We start from the raw sequence: 17,521 nt of genomic DNA, 5'->3' as shown, positions 1-17,521 counted from the left end.
ACTGCTGTGGCTTTTTAATATGATTTTGAGCATTTTAAAGCTTTTCTTGTGATTTTGGGTCAGTAGTGGTGAACATCTTGGAGTTTTGGCATGGAATCCTTCTGCGTTTAGTACGCATCTTACTGTGCTTATTAAATTCTCAATGCCTGTTGCCATCATACCTCATACCTCAAAACAGAATGCACCTGTCATGGTTGATTATATATTTCCTACCTGTTGTATTTATTGTGTATTAATATTGTTTTGTATTTTATTGTACCCTAACTGTAACAATGCAATGATTTGTGGACCCAGGACATACTTGAAAATACACTTTAGTTCATTTAGCACTACCACTATTTAATTTGTCTCCTGTTTTACAATTAGTGTAGGGCCCACCAATATTGGGGCACTGTGGTGTAGTTCTGGCCTTAACACAATATGGCTGAGATGGGTGATTCTAAGTAGCCTTGTAAAATTTAAAACTGTATTTTTGTGTGTGCTGTTCCTTGATCTGTATTTTCTATACATTTTTGTCACTACAGCAGCCCCACTGCTGAGAAATGCATGTTTCAGGTGTGCTCCCATTTCCCCTTTTTTCTCAATATACACAATTGACATCAAAGGTTAACCTCTCAAATTAATGACGTAGCTTGTGTTTCATTCATCTCTAGGAATACATTGAAACTGCATTGACATTGATGGGAAAAATCGTGTTATTCTTGTCCATCATACCACATAATACATTGCATCACTGCGTCATCACAGATAGGATGTAAAGAAACACAAATCTCATCCATACACCCCTGACTGTGAATTCAATGTGTCTATAAAATTGCAAGCATACACACACATTACTTGAAGCCTAACAAGCGGTGTACTTAGAAGGGGACATATTGACTATTGAAAAATAAATAGCTTAAACAGGGTAGCAGAATGCATTTTTCCTGTTAAAGTGACACTGGATGCACTGTAATCATTTCACTTCAATGAATTGGTTATGGTGCTTGGAGTCCCCTGGCACTGACCATCTATTCAATGTTAAATCATTTTTGAGCAGTTTCACACTGACAACCTTGCTCCTTCTAGAGGCACGGCTAATGTAGAGATTACACTCTTCATTAGCCATAACAATTCATACCAGCAAAAGGCATCTGTGATAGGCTGAAAGAGTTATAGTGCAATCCACGGGCTTTACAGTGTAAGTGTCCTATTGTCAGGTTTATTGGTGCAAACATCATATAACAGAAAATAAATGCAACGTTTCGGCCTACACGACCTTAGTCATGCATAATGAACATCAAGTGACCAATAGTAAAAAAGGCCTGAAAATTTGGCGCCAAAATAACAATAGGCCCCTCCTCCTTAACAGGTAGACATGCAAGGATTCAGACTAATTGTAGCTATAAAATATAACTGCATATATATTTATTTAAAAATTATGATGGATTTTACACTGTGTAGAAGAGCTTAAAGGAATCTCACATGTCACATAATATTTTGCTGAATCCTGTAATTACATAATTTTTCAAAAATGACATACAGAGTGATATTAACTCATATTCTTACCTTTTAGTTATTCGATCCTAAAAATCCCACGAGAGACTGAGCGTACATTTTTGAAATAAAAGTACATGGGTCTAGAAGACAAAAATAGTTTGAAGGAAATGTTTAATTCTATTGAGACAACTATGTTTTCATTAAAACAATATAAACCACCTAGACTTTTCTTTAACTAACCTTTAAAACGAGAACAGAACAAGCTGTGTGAAATGTTTGTGTATATTTATGAGTTTACAGAGCACGTATTTTTAAACAACTAAAAGGAAATATAAAAATGCCAATTAAAAGACAATTAAAGTGAAAAAACGAATAAACCGTCTAAAAATCTACTTTATTGAAAACAACATAGAAACATAGAAACATAGAATGTGACGGCAGATAAGAACCATTTGGCCCATCTAGTCTGCCCAGTTTTCTAAATACTTTCATTAGTCCCTGGCCTTATCTTATAGTTAGGATAGCCTTATGCCCATCCCACGCATGCTTAAACTCCTTTACTGTGTTAACCTCTACCACTTCAGCTGGAAGGCTATTCCATGCATCCACTACCCTCTCAGTAAAGTAATACTTCCTGATATTATTTTTAAACCTTTGTCCCTCTAATTTAAGACTATGTCCTCTTGTTGTGGTAGTTTTTCTTCTTTTAAATATAGTCTCCTCCTTTACTGTGTTGATTCCCTTTATGTATTTAAATGTTTCTATCATATCCCCCCTGTCTCGTCTTTCCTCCAAGCTATACATGTTAAGATCCTTTAACCTTTCCTGGTAAGTTTTATCCTGCAATCCATGAACCAGTTTAGTAGCCCTTCTCTGAACTTTCTTTAAGGTATCAATATCCTTCTGAAGATAGGGTCTCCAGTACTGTGTACAGTACTCCAAGTGAGGTCTCACCAGTGTTCTGTACAATGGCATGAGCACTTCCCTCTTTCTACTGCTAATACCTCTCCCTATACAACCAAGCATTCTGCTAGCATTTCCTGCTGCTCTATTACATTGTCTGCCTACCTTTAAGTCCTCAGAAATAATCACCCCTAAATCCCTTTCCTCAGATGTTGAGGTTAAGACTCTATCAAATATTCTGTACTCTGCCCTTGGGTTTTTACGTCCAAGATGCATTATCTTGCACTTATCCACATTAAATGTCAGTTGCCACAACTCTGACCATTTTTCTAGTTTACCTAAATCATTTTCCATTTGGCTTATCCATCCTGGAACATCAACCCTGTTACATATCTTAGTATCATCCGCAAAAAGACACACCTTACCATCAAGACCTTCTGCAATATCACTAATAAAAATATTAAAGAGAATGGGTCCAAGTACAGATCCCTGAGGTACCCCACTGGTGACAAGCCCAAGCTTCGAATATACTCCATTGACTACAACCCTCTGTTGCCTGTCACTCAGCCACTGCCTTACCCATTCAACAATATTGGAATCCAAACTCAAAGATTGTAGTTTGTTGATAAGCCTTCTATGTGCAACAGTGTCAAAAGCCTTACTGAAATCGAGGTAAGCAATGTCTACTGCACCACCCTGATCTATAATTTTAGTTACCCAATCAAAAAAATCAATAAGATTAGTTTGGCATGATCTCCCTGAAGTAAACCCATGTTGTCTCTGATCTTGAAATCCATGTGTTTTTAGATGTTCAACAATCCTATCCTTTAACATGGTTTCCATCACTTTCCCCACTACTGAAGTTAGGCTTACTGGCCTATAGTTGCCCGACTCCTCCCTATTACCTTTCTCTATTAGCTTGGCTAATAGAGCTTGGTTGCTTCATCTAAGTGTTGCTTAGTGTGTGTGTGGTTGGAGATATTCTGGAGAGTTTTACAGAAGCTTCAACTGTCTAAGAGTTGTGCTAAGAGTTCTTTTTTACTGTTACAGGTAAGATTCATCTGTAGGAAAAGGTTACTGACTGCACAAGGTTTGATTTCCTGTTGGTAATTATAAGGCATTTGATTGGATTAGGTAGCTACTTGCTATTGATTGCTATTTAAATTAGCTATTGTTTGCTAATAAGCAGAGGCCTACCCAGGTGTTAAACATTCCTAGTGGGAGGTGATTTTAGGAGTATATAAGGGTAGTTGTCATTAGCTTGGCTAATAGAGCTTGGTTGCTTCATCTAAGTGTTGCTTCTAAGTGTGTGTGTGGTTGGAGATATTCTGGAGAGTGTTGCTTCTAAGTGTGTGTGTGGTTGGAGATATTCTGGAGAGTGTTGCTTCTAAGTGTGTGTGTGGTTGGAGATATTCTGGAGATAACCTGGAGGTAATCCGAGGTATTCAGGAGGATAAATAAAAAGTTAAGGTTTGTTTGATTTAAATTAGTCACCTCATTGGAATGGCAGACTTAGTTCAGTGTAATAGTTGCTTTGCATTTGTTTCACGTTCCACTTTTTGGAGGTTTGGTTGTTGTCTAATCTGTAGACAGTTCTCTATCTTGCGGCAGGAGATTGTATTTTTGAAGTCTGAGATTTGTAAATTATCTGGTAAACAAACTCAGGCTGGAACTGCTGCAAAGCCACTGCCGCAGAGACATACTAGGAATGGCAGATGGATTACTGTAGGATCTGGTAGACTTGGAGTTGTGGATAAAAGGCATATTGCACAGTCTGTTGCTCTACATAATTCATTTTCTGCACTTTCAGAGTGTAGTGGTGTCGTGGAGAGAGGCACTGAGGCTAGTGGTGTTGTGCAGAGAGGCACTTAGGCTAGTGGTGTTGTGCAGAGAGGCACTGAGGCTAGTGGTGTTGTGCAGAGAGGCACTGAGGCTAGTGGTGTTGTGCAGAGAGGCACTGAGGCTAGTGGTGTTGTGCAGAGAGGCACTGAGGCTAGTGGTGTTGTGCAGAGAGGCACTGAGGCTAGTGGTGTTGTGCAGAGAGGCACTGAGGCTAGTGGTGTTGTGCAGAGAGGCACTGAGGCTAGTGGTGTTGTGCAGAGAGGCACTGAGGCTAGTGGTGTTGTGCAGAGAGGCACTGAGGCTAGTGGTGTTGTGCAGAGAGGCACTGAGGCTAGTGGTGTTGTGCAGAGAGGCACTGAGGCTAGTGGTGTTGTGCAGAGAGGCACTGAGGCTAGTGGTGTTGTGAAGAGAGGCACTGAGGCTAGTGGTGTTGTGAAGCGAGGCACTGAGGCTAGTGGTGTTGTTAAGAGAGGCACTGAGGCTAGTGGTGTTGTGAAGAGAGGCATTGAGGCTAGTGGTGTTGTGAAGAGAGGCATTGAGGCTAGTGGTGTTGTGCAGAGAGGCACTGAGGCTCGTGGTGTTGTGCAGAGAGGCTTGAAGACTATGGTGAGGCCTAATAGAAAGCAGTTGTTGGTGGGGGATTCCATCATAAGAGGTGTGGAGATGGACAATGGTGGTCTTGTGAGGTGTCTTCCCGGAGCTACTGCTCACAGAGACAGGAGACGTATCTGTAATATTGTTAAGCAAGCAAAGCAGGAAGGGGAATTGGATGTACTTGTCCATTTAGGGACAAATGACTTGGCTTGCAATGAGGTTTCAGAGGTTAAGGAAGTTTTTAGTGTTTTTGCCAATGATATACGGCAGGTTGCTTCCACATTGTCATTCTCTGAAGTTCTGCCTGTGCATAACACTCAGAATGACAGGCGGATGCGTATTAGGGACTTTAACTTGTGGTTTGGTGAATGGTGTCGGGAGCAAGGATTTGGCTTTATTGCTCATGGTAGCTCTGTTTGGAATGGAAATAAACTGTACAAAAAAGATGGTTTGCATCTTTCTCAAAAGGGAACAAATGTTCTCAGTGAGCAGTTCAGAGGTTTTGCTAGGATGTATTTAAACTAGGAGGGGGGGGCAAAAGGGTGATAAAACATCAATCCCATTGTCCCCCAAAACAAGGACAGAAGGTGCCTGTAGCAAGTGTGTTAAAAAATGATAAGCTTAGAGTCATGTCTACAAATGCTCGCAGTTTAGGGAATAAGATCCATGAACTTGTGGCAATAATGGCAACTGATAGTGTAGATTTAGTCGCTGTTACTGAGACATGGTATAATGAGAAAAATGACTGGGACATAGCAATACCAGGGTACTCTTTATATAGAAAAGACAGGGAAGGCAAGAAAGGGGGAGGGGTGGCCCTGTATGTAAAGAATAGCATAAAATCTAGCCTAATAAAGGTTAGTGAGGCGAACATAGAGTCAGTTTGGGTTACGTTAGAATTTGGTAATCACACAGTAACTCGTGTAGGTGTGATTTATAGGCCCCCAGGACAAATTGAAGAGTTAGATAATCTACTAGTTGAAGAAATAGCTAAAATGACAATGAAGGGGGAAGTTATCATCATGGGTGACTTTAATCTTCCTGATGTAAATTGGAAAACAAAAATAGCTACTTGTGCCAGGAGCACACATATTCTAAACTCCCTACTGGGATTGTCTCTAAAACAAGTCGTTGAGGAGCCAACTCGTAAAGAGGCCATACTAGATTTAGTGTTAACAAATGGAGATTTGGTATCAGATATTACTGTAGGTGAAAGTTTAGGATCCAGTGATCATCAGTCAGTGTGGTTTAATATAAGAACAGTGACTGAGTCACACCACACAAAAACAAAAGTTTTAGACTTTAGAAAAACAGACTTTTCCAAAATTAGAATATGTGTAAAGGAGTCATTATCAGACTGGAGCAATTTAAATGGAGTCCAAAAGAAATGGGATTATTTAAAAGTTGCACTACTGAAGGCAACAGAAAATTGCATTAGGCTTGTCAGTAAAAGCAAAAAATTCAAGAAACCACTGTGGTACTCCACAGATGTAGCCAAAATAGTAAAAAACAAAAAGTTAGCATTTAGTAATTATAAAAAAACCCAGAGTGAGGAAGACAGAATGACCTATAAGATTACGCAGAAAGAGGCTAAGCAAGTTATAAGAGCTTCCAAATCACACACAGAAGAGAAAATAGCACAGTCAGTAAAAAAGGGGGACAAAACCTTTTAGATACATAAATGAGAAAAGAAAAGTAAAACAAGGATTAGTTAGATTAAAAACAAAAGAAGGAAGGTATGTAGATGAGGATAAAGGTCTAGCTGACTGCCTCAATTAATATTTTTGTTCGGTATTTACAGATGAAAATGAAGGAAAGGGACCTCAGTTAAGAAAAAGGATAAATGAGTCATTTATTACACGTGAGTTTACAGAGGAAGAGGTTCTATTTCAACTGTCAAAAGTAAAGACAAATAAGTCAATGGGACCTGATGGAATACACCCAAAGCTATTAAAAGAGCTTAGTGGTGTACTAGCAAAACCATTAACAGATTTATTTAACCAATCATTGATAACAGGAGTAGTCCCAGAAGATTGGAAAACAAATAATGCATTAATATATGATGACATTTCTTGCAATTTAACTGAACATATTGACGAGGTCATAGATCTGATTAAAATATGGCACATGATATATTAAGTTGCCTCTTGTAAATTGAAAGAAACCAAAGGAGTTTAAGCTATTTCTAAGCAGATCATTAGGAATTCCATCAGCACAATACATTTAGCACTTACTACTGTTAATATTCAAAAAGCTGCAAAACATGTATTTATACACTGCAAAAATACACTATAATTTAGAAAATGTGACATTTTCAGAGGATTCACATAAGTGCACTCTAGATGCCAAAATAATTTAGATGCATATATTACAGTACTTTATGTTGGGTTTGATTTCCCCCCCCCCCCCCTGATTGAATTATTATTATATTATTTATATAGGCCAGCAAATTCTGTAGCGCTGTACAATGAGTTGAATAACCAAGTCTAACTTGGTTATTGCAGCAGAAGTGCCTCTAGTAGCTGTCATGTCAAATACAACTTTATCTTAAATAATAGAGAATCAAATCGTATCTTTATTTTGTGCTATCAGAACGGCTAGGAAATGTCTAGATTTCATTCAAATTAGAGATTAAAAACGAGCCCTTTCCCACTCCTCTCAGTCAATTCAGTCTGTGCCAATGGGTACAGAGATAAGAAGGCTGTGCTCAGCATTACTGTTAACTGGGAAACTGTCCTAAGGGTCTCTCTCCTGATTTCCTTCAGTATAAGAGAACATATTGCCTGCAAGTGGAAGGAGGGAGAAGGGGCAGACTGCGTGTGAGAGCAGCACCAGCAAATTGGAGAGAAATAGCCAGAAAGATTCATTGCAGCAGCTTTATACAGGCAATCTGAGAATTGAGAGATAGAAGAGATAAGTTATATTTACACTAAGTGTTGGTTGACTTTTATAAAAAAAACAAAGAACAGCTATTTGGGATCTGGCTGTATAAATTGGATAGAGACTAATAAAAGCGCTCTTAGGGTGCCTCCTCGAAGTGGTGGGGGCCCAGAAATCCCTCGTTACACCTCCAAGCGGTAGGTCCGACACAGGACTTCAACAGGTGAGGTTTCAAAAATCAGTAGATTTATTAAATAAAAAAGTGAGCAGTCACCATCAAGCATAGGATACAGAAAACGGCAACAAGGTCCTATGCGTTTCGTTCTAGACGAACTTCCTCAGGGACCGCAGATATTAAAACAAATTACCATGTACATAACATGTAAAACAAACATATGCCTATGTTTGTTTTACATGTTATGTACATGGTAAATTGTCAGGGACCGCAGATATTAAAACAATTGACCATGTTTATAACACGTAAAACAAACATATGCCTGGGACCGCAGATATTAAAACAATTGACCATGTATATAACATGTAAAACAAACATATGCCTATGTTTGTTTTACATGTTATGTACATGGTAAATTGTTTTAATATCTGAGGAAGTTTGTCTAGAAGAAACGCGTAGGACCTTGTTGCCCTTTTCTTTATACTATGCTTGATGGTGACTGCTCACTTTTTTATTTAATAAATCTACAGATTTTTTAAATCTCACCTGTTGAAGTCCTGTGTCGGATCTACCGCTTGGAGGTGTAAAGAGGGATTTCTGACCCCCCACTACTTCGGGGGAGGCACCCTAAAAGCGCTTTTATTCGTCTCTATCCAATTTATACAGCCGTATCCCGAATAGCTGTTCTTTGTTTTTTTTCCATATACTGTAAAGGTCGTCCCTCCCAACGATCTTGGGAGGCTGTCTTTTGCTATTTGCAAGTTAAGTATTATTGTATATATTTTTATTTTTTTACTGTTTCTTTTTCACCCTGTGGTGTCATATTTTGTTTGGTTTTGGTTGACTTGTAACCTGTTATGGGTAAGTATGTGCTTCCCAAACAGGAATATGCAGGAGAGGTGTATCTTACAGTAAGTGAAACACTTACTGTAAGATGCCCTGAACATTCGACAGAAGGCAGGGATAATAAAAATAAAGTATTAAAAGTATTAAAGGAAGAATCATTTAATTGTAAAACATAAGTGAAGCCAGATGCAGAGGTGTAACTAGAAACCACCAGGCCCACGTGCAAAAATTGGGGTCCCCATGTGTCTCATTTCCCCTTCCTCCAGTCCCTTCCTGTGTCTCATTCTTACCCCTTCGCCCTTCCACATGTCTCATTCTCCCCCCAGCCCCTACATCTGTCTCATTTCCCCCCAGCTCCTCCATCTGTTTCATCCCCCCCCCAGCCCATCCATGTGTCTAATCCCCTTCCTAAGCCCCTCCATGTGTCTCATTCCCCCAGACCATGTGTTGCTCCCAACCTTTATGGGTCTCACCCACCCCATCCATGTCTCTCTTCCACCATCCCCAGCCCTTCCATGTGTCCAGCGGCGTACATACCACAGTCGCAGCTGCAACCGGGTACCCGCCTTCGCCTTTGCGGCCCCGGCCTGGGCGGCAAACCACCGGGGCTGCTGTCCAAGGGGTCCATCGGGTGGCCCATGCTTTCAGGGCCACCCGATGAAGACGGATTGTCAGGCAGCCCGGTCACCACTGGGTGCTTTAACAGCGCGACCGGGCCCCCTGTGATGACATCACACAGAGCTGGGAGGAAGTGACTGCACGTCACTCCTCCCAGCTATCAGACAAACCGCGCGGGAGGAAGGAGGAGGGAGTCAGAGTGGGAACTCTGACTCCCATCAACCTGAGCCACCACTGGACCCCAGGGAATGTCACCTCCGGCACCTAAAAGGTAGGAAACAGGAGAGTGACTAAAATATTTTGTGTGTGTGTGTGTGTTTGTTTCTTTGTATGTGTCTTTGTATGTATGTGTCTTTGTATGTATGTCTTGTGTGTCTGTATGTATTTCATGTGTGTATGCATGTGTCTTTGTGAGTGTGTGTGTCTGTATGTATGTGTGCCATGTGTGTGTGTGTCTATGTATGTGTCTGTGTCTTTGTATGTATGTGTGTCTTGTGTATGTGTGTGTGTGTGTGTCTGTTTTTATGTATGTATGTGTCTTTGTACGTATGTGTGTCTTATGTATGTGTCTTTGTATGTATGTGTGTCACTTTGTATGTATGCCTTTTGTGTGTGTCTGTATGTATGTGTGTATGTGTCTTTGTGTGTGTGTGTGTGTCTGTCTGTATGTGTGTATGTTTCTTTGTATGTATGTGTGCCTTATATATGTGTCTTTGTATGTATGTCTTATGTGTGTGTCTGTCTGTATATATGTATGTGTGTATGTGTGTCTTGTGTCTGTCTGTATGTATGTGTGTATGTGTCTTTGTATGTATGTATGTGTTGTGTGTGTCTGTATGTATGTATGTATGTATGTGTTGTGTGTGTCTGTATGTATGTGTGTATGTATGTGTCTTTGTATGTATGTGTGTGTGTATGTCTGTCTTGTATGTATGTATGTATGTGTGTGTGTGTGTGTGTGTGTGTGTGTGTGTGCGCGTGTCTGTATGTGTGTGTCGGTATGTATGTATGAATGTGTCTGTATGTATGAATGTATGTGTGCATGTGTCTGTATGTATCTGTCTGTCTGTATGTGTCTATGTGTGTGTGTTTCTGTCAGGCGGTAGGGGCGGGAGGGAATGGGGGGGGGGGCCACGGATCAGTTTTGCACCGGGGCCCAGTGGATTGTGTGTACGCCACTGCATGTATCTCTTACACTCCCACAGCCCTTCAGCAGACAGCTGAACTAGAACGCCTTGCTGTGTCCATATAGTGCTGCTTATGATAAAAACTCAGCATTGTTGTAAAAGGTATAGTGAGCATCAATTACTTCCTGGTTCAAGGAAAACACATTACTAATCCTGCAGAGGCTCTATGTGTGCAGGAAATTCAGGAACTTAACGCAGCACCGCAATGACTTTAACCGTTTCTTATATTCACAAATGTTAATATTACGAGGAAAAAAAGAGATGCAATCACAATATGGAGGATTTCTTTTTTTTTTTTTTTTATTTAAAGTAAAAGGAAGATCATAATAGCTGCTTAACTGTTTTAGAAAACATGCCATTCTGATAGCGGCATAATACCTGGATGTAAAAACTGTCTTTATTTGAGCTATTACACCTGTAAGAATCTATACGAAAGTGGTATTATATTATATCGACTGCACTGGGTTTTGGGACTGGGACTCACTCTGACATGTCATTCATCTCCATGTCTCCAACATGAGTCAATATTAAGAAACTGGCTCATTATCACTTTGTTTTCATCCTTTTCATTAATAATGTATTAGTTAAAGGGACACTATGTTCACAATAACAACTGCAGCTTATTGCATTTTTTCTGGTGAGTATAATCATTCCATTGAGACTTTTTGCAGTAAACAGTCTTTTCAGAGAAAATGCAATCTTTGCATTACAGCCTATTATTACCTCCACTGGCCACTCCTCAGATGGTTCTTAGAGGTGCGTCCTGGGGCAGTGTTGTGCAATTCAGTGTCTCCACCCTCTGCATGCAGACACTGAACTTTCCTCATAGAGATGCATTGATTCTAAGCATCTCTATGAGGAGATGCTGATTGGCCAGGGCTGTGTTTGGCTTGTAATGGCTCTGCCCCTGATCTGCCTCCTGGACAGTCTCAAGAATACCTTTTGATCAACTTCTGATCATGTCAGCTAATCAAACAGATCAGGGGCAGAGCCAGCACCATAACTACTACAGCTCATTATCAAGGGTTATCGTGCCTTTTCCTTTACCTTTTAATCATCTACATCTGTCTTCAGATATTCCGAGCTGGGCTGTAATTACAATTATATATCGACAACATATTCTGCAGCACTGTACAATAGGTAGACAAGACAATTCCCAAATTAGTTTACAATCTAAAGGACTAACGATAATTTATACAAAGAACAAAGAACACAGAGCATTATTTACTGAAACCTAAACTACAAATTGCCCCTTTAAAAATATGCTTTTAAAAACGTATTATACAGACTATACTGGTTTTTCATTAGAAATCTGATTGATACAAGTTTACTTTGGGTTGGTGACCTGAATGTTATTGCAATAAGAGAACATTTTTTATTTTGTTTATAGTATATTTTATTAATCGCTACTGTATTTTTGATCAGAGGCCTACTGTGTATACTAACCGATATTACTATTATCAAACATTATCTATTAAAATAAACAGGCAAGCCATAGTTATCTAATTTATTTTTCAACATCACACTAGCACCTGCTCAAGAGTCTCTATATTAAACAGACATATTTAGAGTATATTGTGTTGATTGTTGCCCAATTATATTATCTTGTGTTGATAATATTTATGAGAAAATCAAACATCTGCAAAGATTTTAAAGTGTTTTATTTATTTTTTGTGTTTTGGTTTTCCTTTCCTTATGCCACTGGTATCTTAAAGATTATACTGTCCCCATTGCCAATTGTCATTTTTCTTTTGCCATATTTTATCTTTTCTTTCTTATGTCGAATCTCGATATCCAGGTGCAGCCATTTTGTTTTCCTCTACCCATGATGTTTGACCATCTGTGGGATTGATGTTACTGATGGGTTGTGGATAAATTTGATTGGCAACTGTAACAGAACAATGCTTAAGCTTTGCCCATTGTTAATTTTTGTCAACATGGCTGCTATACATAAGGAAAGTAGTCCCTGATTTTCTTTATGTATTTTTTTTTCATGAGTGGTCATGAAAAAAATAAAAAGATTCAGATGCAGAGAGCTTTATAGAAGCAGATCAGATAAAACAAATTTTTGGTGACGGGACCACTATAACTACTTTGAAATTCCAGTGTGCACATTGGGCATTTGTTATCCCAGGACAATTAAAACACTTACAATATTACAATACTTAAACTAATCAGCTTTGGGAATCCATACTATCGTTTGTTGCTGACATCACATATTTGCAACGGATGTTTTATCAATGACAATCCCGGAGGTTTTGAGATTTTTTTTAATAGACTTCCAATGTGGCCTTATTTACACCAAACCTATAGTGAAGTGGTAATGTTTACATTTTTTTAGTTAGAAAGGTTCCATTAAAATGTTAATTTGCTGGTTTGATGAAAATCATACTAATCTTTATTGAATAGTCTCAAATTGTTTTATGTAAAAAAAAAAACACCAACAGGTGACACACTATGATGTTCAATTAAAATGTACAGTGTATGTTGCACACATAATAATTAAATCATAATATTCATTAAAAAGGCTTAAATATTTTAGGAGAACACCTGCAGTGTTTGCACTTGGTAGCCATTAAGACACCATTTTGCCCTTCTGAAGCTACACAATACTTATTCTAGGCTATGATTTGCATTATTAATCCTCCATGAAAATATATTGCATTCATTCATGAAGGCAGCATCTCTTGGATGCTTCATAAGTAAACTCATTTAGACAAGCTGAGACCCTAGGACAAGGGAAGGTGTAATTTTGAATGGTTTTAAACAACACAGCTTGATGTAGTACTCTCAGTGACAGAACTACCTCTAGTTTGTAGAGTTCCAAAGCAACAGAAATAGAGAGACCCATGTTTCGATGGGTTACCTTTGCCCTTCATATCAAGCAAGTTACAGGATCAAGAAGAAAGGTTAACAAATTTAAACCTCTTTAGTTAAGAAAACCGTTGCCTGAGAGGGCATATGATAACATTATACAAATATATTCGGGTCCAATACAAACCATTGTGTGGAAATCTATTTGTAAACCGGACTTTACATAGGACACTAGGTCATGCGATTAGACTGGAAGAAAGAAGATTTCGTCTAAGGCAAAGGAAAGGGTTTTTTTACTGTAAGAACAATAAGGATGTGGAATTCTCTGCCTGAAGAAGTGGTTTTATCAGAGTCCATACAGATGTTCAAACAGCTACTAGCTACTTGCAAAAACATAATATTCTTTTTCAATGTAGGGTAATAGCTGCTTGATCCAAGGATAAATCTGACTGCCATTCTGGGGTTAAGAAGGATTTTTTTTCCTAGCTTATTGCAAAATTGGAAGTGCTTCAAACTGTCTTTTTTGTTGCCTTCTTTTGGATCAACAGCAAAAAGCAAATGTGAGGAAGGCTGAACTTGATGGACGCAAGTCTCTCTTCAGCTATGTAACTATGTAACTATGTAAGAGTGTGTAGAGATCTGTGCTTCTTCCAGTACAAATCTGAATACCTGTGCCTCCTCTAACACAAACATCAATATCTGTCCCCACATATATGATTACTTTGTGCTGGTCTTTCAATATACAGTTTGCTGGAGTACGAGTGGCTGGCAGATATCTGTGCACTGGATTCATCCAATGCAAAATGGTGACGTGGTTTTCAAACCAAGAGATAAACTTTAATTCAATTACTGAGTGAACGATTTTGTGGCTACATACACTACACTTCACGGGGCAAACTACTACTAAATTAGCAGCAATCAGCCCAGAAACCAATAGAATGTGTGTGGACCCTTAAATACAACCATTATTCACTTCAGACAATCACTGCAATAAGGAGAATAAACATGGTTTAATTTCTCATCGTCTCTGTGTGCTTTCTCTATGCTCGCTGCCTGGTGCAAAGGACAGAACTTATAAAACAATGACTAAGAGGGAGCTACGATGGAGGCGCCCAGTTGCAGGATAAAGTGGTGTGGATTGTGGATACATTTCATTTTACTTCTCACATGTCACAAATACAGGCATGCCTCTGTGCTAAATAGAGGCATAGGTAAACATAATATTTAATATCCTGGGAACTTTTGGAAACAGGTCCAAACACATAAACAGATACGTTTTCTAGATTTGTGGCACCTTTATAAGGGAGTTCCATAATATATACTGATTTAATTGCTTTATAATTTAATGATTTATAAGTACATGAAATAGTTATGTATTTCCAAATGGAACAAGTCTTAGCATGAAGAATTGGCAGTAACGTATATATTGTTTTCATTATCTCTCTGTTTATCTATTTATTTATTAATTCTGCTTTGTTAAAATGTTTGAATAAAGTTAAAACAATATTAAATAATAATAACAAATGTAATAAATTCTAAATCACATATAATTTTACTACTGATTAAGCATTATTCTTTAGACCGAAAGGAAAAAATGTACAAGGATTGCTGGAAGCAGTTTCACAACCAAGAGGACCCTGTTGTATCTGCTGCTAATGATTGAGAAGTAAACGTTGACTTTAATTGCCAAATTTGTGTGAAAAACGTGAGTGTAATAAAAAAGGGAGAGTGGATGATGTGTCGGGAGACATCGATAACAGACGTAGTCTAGGAAGAAAAAGGTCCAGGCACTCCAAGGATTTGAAAAGGCAAATTTATTGGACCCAAATGTCCAGCAGCAACGTTTCAACCTCTCTAGGTCAAAACGTTGCTACTGGACATTTGGGTCCAATAAATTTGCCTATTCAAATCCTTGGAATGCCTGGACCTTTTCTTCCATGACTACAAATTATATTTAGGGGCTTGACGCTGGCCCCTGGTTCGGTTGCATCTAAACTTGAATATATGGAAGAGTGCAGTTACTGGATTATTTTTGCAATATTAATAGCAAAAGTGGCCAGCCATAGAACTCTTAACTCTTTTGTCACCAAGCTATGGGAAAGAAAGGGAAAAAAATATGGAGATAAATCACAAATTCAGATAACACATTACCCAGTGAATCTTTCCATCTGTACACACTTGTCCCCCTTGGTGGCACAATTGTGTAGAATTCCCTGTGTTACTTTAAGCAAGGTGCCCTTATGTGGGTTTGACCTCTGAGTAGAATGTCCAGTGGGGTGGAATCCTAAACATTGCTTTCACGGTGATATTATGTAACTACGCGTTGTGCAGTGTATAGAATGGAAGTAAGACTTGCAAAGTCCAGAGAGTCTCAGGGCTGGTGAACATACCTTACTATTCCTTCTTTCATTCTTTTTTCATTCCTAATTATACTCTTGCCTAGATCTCATGAGTTTCGATCTAAGCATATCCTAACAATTTTCCATACAAATCTATTACTTATTACATAACTGTTTCCCAAACACAATGTAAAACCCATCAGACCATGTGGACTAACTCAAACTTTCAAAAACCTTCATCAACTATAAACAATCAATTCCTATTAATTCTCACTTCAATTCTGAGGCTGGTGAGGACCAGTACTGAACCCCTCGGAGACAGCACCAATGTTGCAGAAACCATGTTCCACTAAAGCCAAAATTCAGTCAATGCATCCTGATACCACTAAATGATCTTATGTAGAATGCAGCATTTTATAACAATGTCCAGGTATCTCCTCCAACAAATAAGGCCATCAGAGGTATCACCTAATATCTTGTTATGTTCTGAAAGAGCGCCATCAATGTTTCCCATATTGTGTCCATAAGCAAAAATGTTTGCTTGGGCTCCTGCAGGAAAACTCTAGGAATGTCAAGCCAACGTAGATAAATCTCTGTAGTTTAAAAAAATCTAAACAATATCAAACATCCAAGTTTCAGATAGAAATCAATGCTAGAGACAGAGTGTCTTGGATCACACCATCTGTAAAGTTACATGAAGAGGTGTAAATTCAGTTTAACTAAAATGCTGTGAAAGGAGAACTGGCCTGTGACTCAAATGAGCCCCAGCAATCATTCAAAATGAAAACCACAAAATGAAATTATATCTTGAAGTAAACCAGAATCTACAGGGACTCCATTCCTCCATCTCAATGCAATAAGAACTTCTAATAAAATACATTGCAGGATATAAACTTAACGTGTGGCTTATAAATACAATGAGTGATCTACAAACTCTGGTGATGAAAACAAAATGACACAAGTTTTGATAAAGACCACCAGAAAGTTAAACAGGAGTGGGGAATGGATGTTATATGAGTCACAAGAGAAAAGTGGATGTGAATGAACCACAGTAAGACACAAAACATTCGCAGCCAGATGTAGATGTCAACGTTCTACTCAATTTGCAATCGATCTGACATACACCACTGATTAGAGGAACCACAACATAATCATTAAAACTAACATGGTACTCATGTTTCACAATCTGGATAAATTAATTTAAGATTACAAAAAAAAAAATCAAAAACAGCAAACAGAAAAGAGTTATTATATCTAATTGAAAAATAAGTGCAATGTATAATGATGTGATCTGGCAAAGAAAACTGAAAACCATATGTAGACGCTGCAAGACTTTTCATCCTTTAGCAAAGCTAACATATAAACACCACTGTGAAGATCTCTAACCTAGATCTTTACATAAAAGAATAATGTTGATATTGCTAGATCAATACTAGGTCCCTGAAGACAAAACTCATGGAGCGCAATCAGCTTGCTTTCCAGAGAATGGAGACTGAAATCTATGGTAAAACGACAACAAAACAATCCTACCAATTCCACACAGATTGGATTAGTAACAACGAGAATAATAGCAAGAACAGGTTAAACCACACAATCAAAAAAATAAAAAATACACTGAAAAACATAGAATGAAGACATTTGTGAATGAGTTAAAAATCCACAATTATATTAAATCAAAGCCCAAATATAATTTAGTATACACTGAATTCAAGACACTTTAATAATAAATGTCCATGGGCACGAGGAAGGTAAAGAATAATTTTCTAGAATAATATTACTGTAGTTCTCATTAAACTAATAGGTATTCATTTCTACTGTTTTGGACACTAGTTACCTTGAACCAT

At 38.4% G+C, this 17,521-nt stretch overlaps 1 long non-coding RNA gene across 1 annotated transcript in view; it reads right to left on the bottom strand.

Annotated features, from left to right (window-relative positions):
- Positions 1–1,544: 1,544 nt before the first annotated feature.
- LOC134612492 (uncharacterized) overlaps positions 1,545–17,521 on the bottom strand; it is a 105,015-nt gene continuing 89,038 nt past the window's right edge. The window contains exon 3 of the long non-coding RNA XR_010090931.1: positions 1,545–1,619. This is a non-coding gene — a long non-coding RNA (uncharacterized LOC134612492). The remainder of the gene's footprint in view (positions 1,620–17,521) is intronic.

Source organism: Pelobates fuscus, chromosome 5 (genome assembly GCF_036172605.1).
Source record: "Pelobates fuscus isolate aPelFus1 chromosome 5, aPelFus1.pri, whole genome shotgun sequence".
NCBI lineage: Eukaryota > Metazoa > Chordata > Amphibia > Anura > Pelobatidae > Pelobates > Pelobates fuscus.
The sequence above is the reverse complement of the archived record's forward strand: the minus strand, read 5'-3'. Positions and strand labels throughout refer to the sequence as shown.